The sequence below is a fragment of the Coturnix japonica genome, chromosome 26 (genome assembly GCF_001577835.2).
Source record: "Coturnix japonica isolate 7356 chromosome 26, Coturnix japonica 2.1, whole genome shotgun sequence".
NCBI lineage: Eukaryota > Metazoa > Chordata > Aves > Galliformes > Phasianidae > Coturnix > Coturnix japonica.
The window spans coordinates 3,162,973-3,175,446 of record NC_029541.1 but is presented as its reverse complement, the minus strand read 5'-3'; the positions used below and the strand labels follow the sequence as shown (position 1 = coordinate 3,175,446).

General features: G+C 42.8%; 1 protein-coding gene across 1 annotated transcript in view; it reads left to right on the top strand.

The window, feature by feature from the left end:
* The window catches only part of PLXNA2 (plexin A2), a 294,027-nt gene that overhangs the window by 83,507 nt on the left and 198,046 nt on the right, over positions 1–12,474 (top strand). The window lies entirely within an intron of this gene.

Below are 12,474 nucleotides of genomic sequence, written 5' to 3'. Positions count from 1 at the left end.
TCCACAAAGCATAATGGCAGACCAGCATGTCACAACACAACACTGTGCGGCAGCCAGCAGTTTCCATTCACTCAAACGAATGAGAAACACATTTCTCCTCTCTGCTTCCTCCTGCCTTTGGGTGAGTTTGCATCTTAATCTGGAGAATAAAGAACTCTGGGTTTCAGGATTTTGGCTGTTGAGAATGGCTGCTGTCACAGCTGTGCTCTCATAGTGTCTCCCCAGGTGCCAGTGCCCCCATTGCCACGTTCCCTTCGCTCCCACTTTGTGTGTACTCGGGAGGCTGAAACTGTGTGTAAAGCTGAAAGGGAGGCAGGGATGGGAAGAGGGCATGAGATTCAGGCTGGTTATTGTAATAGATAAGGAATGTCAGGTTATCTTTCTCAGTTACCTTGTGTCATGAATTGGCATGAAAGAAAGCTTACTGGAAAATGCAGATTTTCTGCCATTCGTGAAAATTAACTTCTCTAATTAACTTACACATATAAATGCACTTAGAATGAAGACATTAAGTTGATTATCTAGAAAATTGCTACCTTGGTAGACTCCCTAATGCCACCTCTGAATATGCCAAGAATTAAATGGCTCTGGTGGCATTGTTTCTAAATCAGCACAATTCAGTAATACTGGCAAGCATTTGAGGTATTCTGTGGTTTAGATTTAGATTCTTGTCTCATAGAGGTGTGTCTGAAGTTGTAACTTCACCACTCAAATGAGGTTTTTAAGACGTGGATGACCAATAGGATGGTAAATATGCAGAAGAACAAACCCTGGTTGCATCTACAGCCCAGAAATACCTGAATTCCTCCAATTCTTTTGCTGGTGCCCTTGTATTAAAATGGAAACATCTTAAAGAAATAACTGGGTTGTCTGAGCCAAAAGGCCCACACAAGAGCAGCTAAGGAGCAGCACCTTCCAGAGCCAGTAATGTACCATTTATTGACCTTGACGGCATCCACATCATATTTTCCAATGTTGGCAGGCAACAACGTGCAGCCACGGTAACAGAGTCCACCTTTTAGCACCAGCACAGAGCAAGGGCCAAATTTCCACTCTCAGCTATTAATAAATTGCAGCCGTACTTTGGCTTCATGATGAAATTCATTGTTAGAACAGTGACAGGAGAAGAATGACAGTGATGGCAGTTCCAAACTCATTCATAGACTTCCTCTGGTCTCAGACGATTCTGATGGCTCATTCTTCATCCTGGGGAGCAGCCATGTATGTGTGTGTGTGTTTCTCAGACTGAGAAGCTTCAGAAGTGTGCAACCTAGAATAGCCTGCTTTTGCATTTTGCTTGACAGTGAAGAAGCTGTTTGACACTGTTTGAAACGATGGCCTTGAAAACCAAACAGTCCCTCCACCCCCCCTTCCAGATATTCATGATTTTTTGCTTTGGAATAAGACTTATTCAGAGTGTGTAATGTGCTGGTAAGCCGCCAGCTTCAGATGGTACAAGCAAATATGGAGTTTTATGCAACTAGAATTTTCTAAGAGGAAAACCTTTGTGCTTTTCATCATGGACCAAAGGAAAACCAGCAAAAATTTACTCTGGTTACACTTTAAAAGTGATAGTGAGGCTATCAGACCAGACTGAGTTAAAGAGAAAGCCAAATTTAGACTTTATATGAGCCTTATCTGTGGCTATTGGAGAAGTGGGAAAAGACAGAGAGGGCTACAGAGGGCCAGTTCTCATCCTTTCAAAATGAGGACCTGCTTAACACCACAACTTCTTTGGGCTGTAGGAGATGGAGGGACTGCAAAGTGTTTCCAAAACAGCTCTTCCTCCATTTAGCTTGAGAATGTCTGTCTGTCCCTGCAAGAACAAATAAAGAATCCAGACATATCTGATATCTGAGCCAGAGCTGTCATCATATGAAATGTCATCATTTAGTTCCAGTACAAAATAGATGAATTCTCTTAATTTATTGGATACTCAAGCCCATATTAATTGCTATCTGTTAAGAATTACAGTATTTCAAACCATCCATTAGGAAACTTCAAGATGTTTTATTATTGTTATTATTTGGCAATTAGCTGCTGCAATTATCTTACTGAATGCTCTTTAAATGGGGCTCACTGTAATCCGAGGTTTTCTGCTTTCTGCATGTTCAGGAAGTCAAAATGAAGGATCCTCCCCAAAACCTCTTCTTGGTGCTCAAGTGCTGGCAGCTGCCCTGTGGCCAGAGGAGGGCCATTCTGCTTCCCAGCTGCTGTGCTTGGGGCACTGGTGACATGAAGAGGGTTATTCTCTTTCCCATAAGACAAAGGCTTTACAAACTCTTGTCATTATTTGTTTCCTTCATCTTTTTTTGCCTTCTTCCCTATTTAATAGGAGCCCAGTCAGTTCCTACATTGCTGTCGGTGCAAGATGCCTTTGTGTTAAACTCATTAAGAGAAGATCCTCTCTCTGAGAGTTCATAATCTGTATAGACAGGACGGACAATGAAAGCATTATCCTCTTACTGCCCTCTTCTTAGCAGGAAGCAGAGAGATGAAGAAGCACAGCCAGTTCCCCATGCAGGTCACAACGTCCATGTGAGGTTGCTGCCCTGAATGCCTGACCAGCCAAAATCTGCTTGGCCAGTTCCCTTCTCTGTGTTCATTTTCAGATGACCCTTAATGCCAAGACAGCAGAGATGGATTCTCATTGCTTGAGATGTCCAGCCATAATAATATTTCTTTAATACTTTAAGCCATTGACTTTCTTTTTCCTTGCCCTTCTCTTAAGTTTGAGACACGGTAAGTTGTTATTTGTCTGGCTATCAGGAGGCTGGTTAAATACTATCCATTGCCTTAGGGCTGTGGAATATTTCATCACAGACAGATAAGACCCAATGTCACAGTTCTCAGAAATGTCAGAAAATTAATTATGGACTCATGCCAACCCCTTTACTCTCCCCCCCCCATTCTGCTTAATGTCATGTTTAGAGACTTAATTTAGCAAACCATCTCATTAGCTCCAACAGACCAGTAAGAAAAACATTTCTCACCAGGCATGCAGGGCTCTGCCCGGTGCATTGTCTGCCGAGTGCAAAATAGGCTGATAGAGATAAGCTCTTACTGTTTCCAGACCTAAACTTGTGCATAGTGTCTTCCTGCAGTTCCAATGAGGTCAGGCTGGATTTCCTAGACCCGTCCTCTTAAAACATAGTATGAAATATTCAGCCCATAATTCTCTAACCCCCTCAGGTCAGACAGAATTCACCAATGAGCCTCACTTTGAGAAGGACATCCCTTATCTTGACCCTACCTTCATTAAAAGAAGCATTCTTAGTGCTTCCCAAACCTCAACGAGAAGGAAGCCTTTAAGCAGTTATGCTGTTGTTTTCCAAGAGATTTGCTTGTCTGTATCCAGCCTGAACAGGAACTTAATGGATGGCAAGTCTCACCCATTCCTTACATGGTGAAGAAACACAGATATACCCTCACCTGAACACGTGGATCACCAAGTATTATTATTATTATTATTATTATTATTATTATTATTATTATTATTATTATTATTATTATTATTATTATTATTATTGATGGCTGCATTTCCAACTCTTGTCAACGCAGCTCCAAGTGCTGCAGCACATCTGCCAGCTCTCCATATTTTCAATCCTCCCCGATCCTCGTTCTTTTATCACTAAATATTCTGCTATCAAGACTGCACGCACTTGATATCACTCCAGGATTTAAGAGGGCTGGTACACAGAGTTCCTTTTGTATGAGATGAGACACTTAACCTTTCCAAAGAGAAGAGCTGTTTTTAATCATTACCTCTGATTTGCACATACAGAGCATGAAGCCTAAAATCTATAAACATTTCAGGCTTTTTTGAGGAGTGTCTTTTCCTCTCGAGCTCTGCATTTACAAGCCATTTGTTTCCATTCGAAGTTTGAAGCTGTGATGCTGCTGCAGCCCTTCAGCAGCTGAACTGCACCAACAGAAGTGCTCAATCCATCATTAGAGCTGTGAAACAAGCTTCTAAATAAATAAATAATGGAGAACCCATTCAGTTTGGATAGGATGCATGGGGGGGGGGGGGAAGAGAGCAATTTGCTTAATGGATTTTATTGATTTAAAGATTAAAATACTCAGAGGGTTAGATACAGCAAGACCCTATTTTTCTACTGGAAAATCACAATCACTTACAGAGCCTTTGTGTAAATGCAGAACTTAAATGGAGCCAAATCTATGGCACTGTCAGCTGAAAATCAGTAGGTCCTTGAAGGGGAGATGGAGCACAGGAGACACAGCATGGACTGTGCTGTGTTTTGGTATCTTTAAGGTCCTTGGCAACTGCGCTCTGGGTGGACTTTAGAAAACTGCTGTCAGATTGTTGTATGCAGGATGTGTGGTTGGGTTGCTGTGTCTTATCTACAGAACCTGGTTCCTGGCTGAGAAGGGGAGGTGGTAATGCAGAGATGCCAGTGGTGAGTGCTCACCCAGCCCTGCCTTGCTTTGGTGGCGTTTAGCAGCACGTAAGGGACGAGCTCAGATCAGAGCAGCATTTAAGTGGCTCTAATTTGCTGCAGTGGCTGGTATACCCTGACAATACGCTTTGCATTTAAACTGTCTTTTTGCGCAGTGTTAGCGCTCGCATGTGCCAAGTAGAAGGTGGACTTAACAAACTCAGTGCCCGATGACTGATCAGTGCATAAAAACTCTGTTTCATGTCCACACTAAACAATTCCCTAAAAGAATTACTATTCCAAACATCCTTCTAAGGCTTCTGCAGTTTGAGGGCCCTTGTCCCAAATGTGCTGCACTCGGTCTGCAAGATTCACCCTGCATCACAGCTTCCCAACAGCTGATTCTCCTTTCAGGTTCTTCTTTCTGAGGGTGTGTGTGAATACCTGTGCTGGGATCTCCCCAGAGATGAAAATCAGATCTTCTAAAGAGCTCAGGTTCCTCTATGGACGTTAGAATAGGATTTAGGTTCCTCAAAGGCAGAAGCATCCTGAGCATGGAGTGTTTTGATGCTATTGCCTGAGCAATTCCTCCTTATTTCAAAGGAGATGGTGGGAGGACTGGAAATTGCACTCTATGTGGGCACCCAGATTTAGCCGTCACCTCTAATATTTGTAGATCAGACCCTTCTGTGCTTCTTTTTTCTTCTGAAAAATGGAGATAATGGTGGTAGCACTGTGACATTTCTGTCTGAAAAGTGGTGCCCACGTGTAAAGTGTAGAGAAGGGTGATTATGTGTCTTATTTACACAGGAGAGGACTCCTAAAATGGGGGAAAAAAAAGACCTGAATATATTCACAAATATGAACATGAACGCGTTGCCTGGAATTATAACAAGCTGATTTCACTTATTAAATTCTAACTGAATATTGGTAACAAGAGGAGGTTCAGCGTTGAATACACTCTGCTTAAAAAAATTAAGAGGCTGAGGTTGCAAAGCAGTCCATTTATCTCTTATTGTCAGAGCTCTTTGCACCAGTCCTGCCTCCTTACTTCATGCTGGAATATACAAGAATGGTGGTAAATAAGGAATACACCATACAAGAAAATACATAGCCAGAGGTTATCTATAGGAAAAAACTCACCAACATGACTTCTGGACTGACACTCTGAAACTGATGGCCATTATCACTTTCCTCCTATACTAAGAGAAAAAGGGGAAAAAGAAAAGTGAGATGCTGCAGTTGGTCTGCAGATCTTGGAGCCTGCAGAGTTCAAACCATTTAGTTCGATGGCTGCTGAATATCCCAGAGAACCATTTTTTGGAGGAGGCTGGAACAGATGATGCAGGCATTAAGAATGGTTTTATTGCTTTTGAGTTGTAGCCAGCGAGCACATAGCCAGCACTCTACCCACAGATTTCCATTCAAATAAATGTTCGTTCTTGCATTTATCTTCTGTAGGAGTGAGGTCTTATAGATTTAAGCCTGCATCTCCAAAGGGGCTTGCATGGCTTTTTAAATGGAAGGACCTTAAGCTGGTATTTGTGGCAGATGATCTGTCTTTGCTACAGGCTTAGCCAATTCACTTCCTTTCTATCTATGCACTAAGCTGTGAAATTCATATCTTTAAGCTCCCAAAGTCTGACCTATGTAGCTGAGAACTGTTGTCTTTGGGTGCAATTTAGTCCCAGACCTTGAGGAGGAAGAAAGAGGAAGGGCGTACCTGCAATTCCAGGTTGGTTCATATCTCATCCAAGCATTGCTGTGCAACCACAGCCCACTTGCCTATATAAATATACAGCAACCCAGTATGTTTCATACGACTCAGGACACCGTAATACTCTGTAGTTAACCACTGCTGTGTGGTGCTGCTTGAATCCAGTTCCCTTTACTTCAAGATGAGCGGGTCATAGAAAGTGCACTTTGCATTGCTCTGCTTCTCAGGCTGCTCTGTGCATCACCGTGAGATGAGAGCAAAGTGGACATCAGCTGTGGCTAAACCAATATGGCAGAAATGTACGCTTATTTGCACTGCAGTAAATGATTTTGCAGAGTCCAAGGCAGCAGAGTCTGGCCTCGTCTCTAGTGCATGTGCAAAGATTAAGCCTTGATAAGCTATGGGACTTCCATTCTCAAAGCAGGTTCATTACTGGCAGCAAGTTCCCACTAATGTACTGCAGCACCAAATAAGGAGAGAAAATGAAACATCTTAATAGTGAAGACATAAATGACAGTCTCTGGTAACCTGATTAAGAAACAGGGGAGGCTTAATTCAGCTGCACCAGGTTATAAATAGGCCCAGGACTGTGCCCTAGACAGCCGTTCAAGCATGAAGACATTTCAGATCAAAACCTCTGGGTTGTCTCAGACACATGTACTGAAACGGTGATTACTGAATCCTCCAGATGTCTTTTCCATACTTTTTAATGTACTTCTTCTTCTACTGAACTTAAGCATTTCATTTACATAATGTGTTAAATATTTAAGATTCACTCTAAGGGCCTTTTGTTTTCCCAGCCAAAAAAAAAAAGAACAAACCCTAAGAAATGATTGTTTTACCTTCACAGCTTTGAATTCAGAGGATCTTTTCAAGTGGTCTGTTGTGCAAAGCCTTGCAATTATATGAGAGCTTGAACAATGCATGTGGGGAAAGGGACTGGACCAGGCAAGTTCAGCTCGTCTTGTTTGCACTTGACTAGGAGAGCTGAAAGCAATGGGGTAACCATTGTGTTCAATGGATGTAAGCCAGAAGAACGTGCCTTGTTTCCACTCTTGCACAGTTCATTATATTTTATCTACGTTTTTGCATCTTATTAGTAATTCATATTCTGCTGAAGGAGGTGCAGTGCACTGAGTCTAAATTACAGCGCAGACGGGAGCCCGATGTCTGCAAAGCCATCTCAGAGGCATCACTAAATCCCCCCCGCTCATGTTTCCAAATGAAAATCCATTTCCAAACAGGAAAATGTTTTGAAGCCATCCTTGTTTGGGCTGGAAAGTGAGGCTAATTCAGTGTAATGAGAGGTGAACTGTGCTCAAGACGCTTCCCTTGCCACTGGAGACCCCTTACAAATGATTTTGCTCTTTCAGTCATTAATTTTTTATGAAGTTTAATAGGCCTGCGGCCTAGAGACCTGCCTGGGTGTTGATTAGCTTCATATTTTCTCTCGTTAATGTAGAATCTGATTAGCCCTTGTTACAAGCATTTCATCTGATTCGGCAAATGGCGTTGTCCCGATAGCAGGCTTTACAAGTTTACTTGGTCTGAGGAAATAAAGCCTTTGCCTGCTCAGCAATCCCATTGCCTGCCCTGGGGTGGAACTGATGGATGAAAGGCTCCAGACTGTGTGAAATTTGCATGGCAAAAAGGGGCTGGTGCTGCTGCTGATTCCCACATCCCTGTGTTCCTCTGACACTCTCCTGGCCTGGGATGTGGCTGCACTGGTGAAGCTTTTGCTCCTGTTATCTCTTCTTCAAACAAGCAGAATTCTAAGCTTCATTCAGCTTCCTGACCTTAAAATTCACACTTCCCTGTTGCTTGATGTTCTGTGATAGAGACATGCAAGGAGTACGGACTTTCAAGTCTCTTTAAAACTGCTAGTGAATGAAAATAAAAAGCATTGATACACAGCGATGCTTAAGGGCAGCCAAGGCTCACCATGCAATAAACTGGAGAGCAGCTCACGCAGCCCAGCTCTTAACAAGCACTACAGCTTAGGGATGAGTTGCTGTGATTCCTCACATCAGGGCTGTGTGGTTTCCATTCTGAGGGTGCAGAGCCTGGTAACCATCTCCAGCTGTCACCCAGTGTTGCCTATTGGGGTGCAGGAGGTGCTGAGCACACAGCCATGATGGTAATGCATGCAAAAGAGGTGGTTCGTTTTTGCTGCAGCTTTTGTGCTCTCTCTTGTGAAATGGAAGAGAAGTTTTATGAATGACCCGAACGCTCCCAGCTAATGGCTAGAGCTGAAAACCACCCATTGATAATCCCAGGTGAATAATATCTCAGCAGACTAAAGGAGTCTTTTACCTGTCTGACACTATTATAGATGCCGTTAGTTAACAAGGATAGTCAGGGGTTTCAGAACAGGCATTAAGTGAGATTGCTTGGGTCATTATTAATTATGCAGATTCTCCATCTTCTACTGTCAGAACGCAGGAGTTAAATAAACACAAATGGATCAAACTGCTGTGCAATAGAAACTTTATGTTAATATAGCAAAATGCAAGGCAGGAGATGGCAGCTACATTAATCTCTGGTGGATAGAAGTATGCAGGGACTTACAGAGACATTTGTTTCTGTTCTCCAGGTAGTGGATTTGAAGCATCATTTATAGAAGCAGCCAGTGGTCCCAATGTGCTGGGCACAGCATATTGTTATATTAAAGGCTGGTGCTTGGCCTGAAGAGGCTGCACTCTAATTTGACTAATAATGTGAGAGGAATTACATCAGAAGGATGTAAGAGACCTCGAATCGCACTGCAGAGCAATAGCAAACAATGCTGTTTCCATTGCTTTTGTTTAAAGATTGGAGTTTGGACAGCTGACCTCATTTTGCACTGGAACACCAATTTGTAGGAAATAAAAAGGCATTTGGTCAGAGGGACCCCTGGATTGCCCAGAATGTGATGGTAGGAAAGCTGGATACAGGAGCTGTGTGCTCAGGTGCCTGATTTGGAGTGAGGGTATAAGCTTTGGGTCCATCAGAGCCCCTTAAACACCAAGTTGCTGGTTGTTTCTGCTGGAAATTTCTGTTGAATTCTGTTGGAATCGAACGTAGTTATTAGAAAAGAGAAGGTCTATAGATTTCTGATGGTTAATTGTTCAGAATGTAGCACGGCATGAAAGGGAAGTTAAAAAGAGCCAGTCAAACTGCAGCGACGGCTTTCCAAGCATCTGTTACTGAATGGGGAATAGAGAAACAAAGAGACTGGGCACTATTTCCTTAAAACTAAGAGCTTCTGTCTCTGCGTTGGAGGACGAGCCTTATATAAGATAGTGAGCACTGCTGTACCCTATTTATCTATTTCAGCTTGTGGCAACACACACTTTGCCTCTGCTGCCAAGCAAGCTGGGTGTCAAATCAGTACAGATGTGCATAATTCAAGCTGGCACAGAAAGTGATGGGTTTTGCATTGGACATGTTTATTTTCTTCTTGCAAGGCTTAAGCATGTCATTTGCTGTCACACATGCCCTTGTGAAATCTTGGCAAGAAATCAATTTGATTTTCAATGTCAAGCGGCTTTCTTTAATGTCTCTAGATAAGGTTTGTGTGTATTTTGTGCTGGAGGAGTTGTGTGTGTACCACCTGGGGTCAACAGCAGAGAGCTCTATGGGAAATAATCATGCACAGGATTTCAAGTGAATCTCTGCACAGCTGTTGCTTCGTTTCCATCTCTTCCAACAGTGGATATTCCCACTCCTACCTTCCCAAACCACATGGAGGATGCAACATAACATGTGATGCTGGTGTCCAACCTCATAATGCTTTGCCTTTTTGGGTGAGTTGGGGCTGGTTTCGAACAACATCCCCTATAATAAATAGCTTCATGTGAATCATTTATTCCTTTTTTCACTGTTTTGCATATATGCAAAACTGTCTATTAGTAATATATGGGCAGCACTTGGAATGCAGAGCTGAGATAGACTCCTGCAGGGTGCCAAAATGTGTATGTGGTGTGACCAAAGCAAAAGAAATTCACCTGTGCAAATGCAGATGCAAGTGAACCCTGCAGTACAATGTCATGCTTGTCAGTCGTACGGAAGTTGTCAAACCGTATGAGAACATGCAAGAGTCTCCCAAAATAGAAGGATTCTGTATTCCAGCATCAGCGCAGTGAATGTGAGTTTAGAAATGCCATTACTGGCTTTTCTGTTTACGTCAGCTGCATTTCTTCAAAGGACTTTAACCCCCCTTTCAGCCCGTGTTGATCTGTGTGATCTCATTAGATCTCACCAGCGGAGTGGTGCCAGGGGAGGTGGGTATTTGCATTGAGGGTATTTATTTGCATTGAGGGTATTTGCATTGAGGAGCTCTGTGGTACCCTGCTGTAATTCCTACCGTTCAGAAAATGACTCCCCTCGGAGCTGGGGCTTTGTTCTGTTCAAAGAGTGGCTCTGTCTTTTGATGCAGGCAGATAGATGGGATGGGTGTCCCAGGACTTTACACAAGCAGTGGCTCATGGCCATTCTGGAAGCTGGTGCTGCCATCCTGAGTCATCTCAAATAGGAAATATTATATATTAACTTCCTTCTAATACGTACAATAACTTGTGTGCTTGTTTCTGTTTATGCTAGTGCTGTGATATTGCTTCTTCTGTTCCTTTCTCTTGAGGGTGCAGTAATTCCTCCATGAATTTGTTATGCTTTAAGATTAATAGTGAGTAAATGACTACAGCACAGAACAAAAGCAAAATGGCCTTTAGAAGTGCGTGAATCTTTTCAGTACCAATTTCTTCTGATTCTATTTCGTCTCGCCCTTTTCCTCAACAAAGTAGTCAAGAGCTGCTGCTATTTATAAATGTACTTCACATAAATTCAGCGTCAGACTGTAGGGTTTGGTGCAGGCTCCCCTGTGGGGCCAAGCACGGAGAAGAGGTTACCCACTGCCTTGTGCATGGTCTCTCACCCAAGGGAGATTGGAACTGAACAGGAAAGCTGCCTTGGAAACTGTCTTAAGCATAAGCAGATGGCACCAAAATCTACTAACACTTCATGAGTGTGAAATTCATTAACTCCCCTCCCTACTCCCCAAATTAATATTTTTAAGCCAAATATTACAGAATTTCTGGTCTAAGTTTTGGATTCAGATAGTCTGGCTGCTCTTTAGCCTGTAAAGCAGGCTAGTGGCTGCAAAGAGTCACATTAGTAATAGTTCAAGTGCCAGTAACCACTGACAGCTCTTGCAGGGACAGCCCATGACTGCGGACTTAGCAGATCTTGGCAAGCAGCTTCTAACTAAGGGGGAAAAAAAGGCTTTGAAGTTGGAATACAGTGCAGTTTTTCACTGCCTCTGTCATTTTCCACGTATATTAAAGGCAGGTCTGGATGTTTGTCTAAGTTACATCCGAGTATTTTATTCCTGATCATTTCGGTTTTGACATGTGAGTGAATATGAGAGCTAATACAGGTGCTGTGTGCTAATCCTTTCATTCCAGAGAGATTCGAGGAGGCTGTTTCACCATTTCAGCTTTGCTCTGTTCATCCAAAAGTAGCTCACAGCTGAAAGCAAAGCAGACACCTGTTGGCAGCTGCTGTCTGCTCAGCAGCATCACCTGTATCACAGCTCTACACAAACAAACCCCCCTCTGCACTTGATTGTACCTCCTGCCATTCCAATTCCTTTTTGGGGTAGACAATGCTGCTGGTCCTAGGAGCTTTGATGGCTGCTCTGGTTCATCTCCTTGATTTTAGGTATCTATCAGCTTTTCATCCTGCCACACAGAGCTTAAACCTCCACCCATCAGCGTGGCAAACATCTTGTTCAAGTCCTTGCTCTTCCCTTCTCCACAGGGCCCTTAGGCAGTTATGTTTGGAATAGTTCAGCTTTCCAATGTCCTGCTTGTGACACGGAGTTCTTAAGAGCCCCAATCTTCACTCTTTGAATGCTGCAACGTGGCTCAGTTAATCAATGAGATGAGATACCATCAGGCATTCAGACTGGCAATAACACAGCAAAAGTGAAGGAAGGAAGGAAAAAGAAAGCTGGCAGAAGCATCGGAGTGATTATTATTGCTTATTGCAGAACAGTTTGTATTAGTCAGAAAACATTTCATGCTATCTTGCTAATAGGGAATCCTTCTTCCTAAACTTCATAAGCATAGAATATCTCAAGCTAAGGGGAGATCCACAAGTAATGTTAAAGAAAAAAGGCAACAAAATGTGATTTATAGTACAGGAACACCGTTTTGTGTTTGACAGGGAAGCCAGTAAAATCCTTGCTGTTTTAGCTTAGCTCCTTTCATCAGAGAAATAAGAACAGCAAAGCAGCTTTTGCATGTTTTTAGCTCCCAGTGGGTAACCTCATTCTTGTCGAGGAATGTCCAGGATTCTCTTTCTTTCTACTTGTAATGC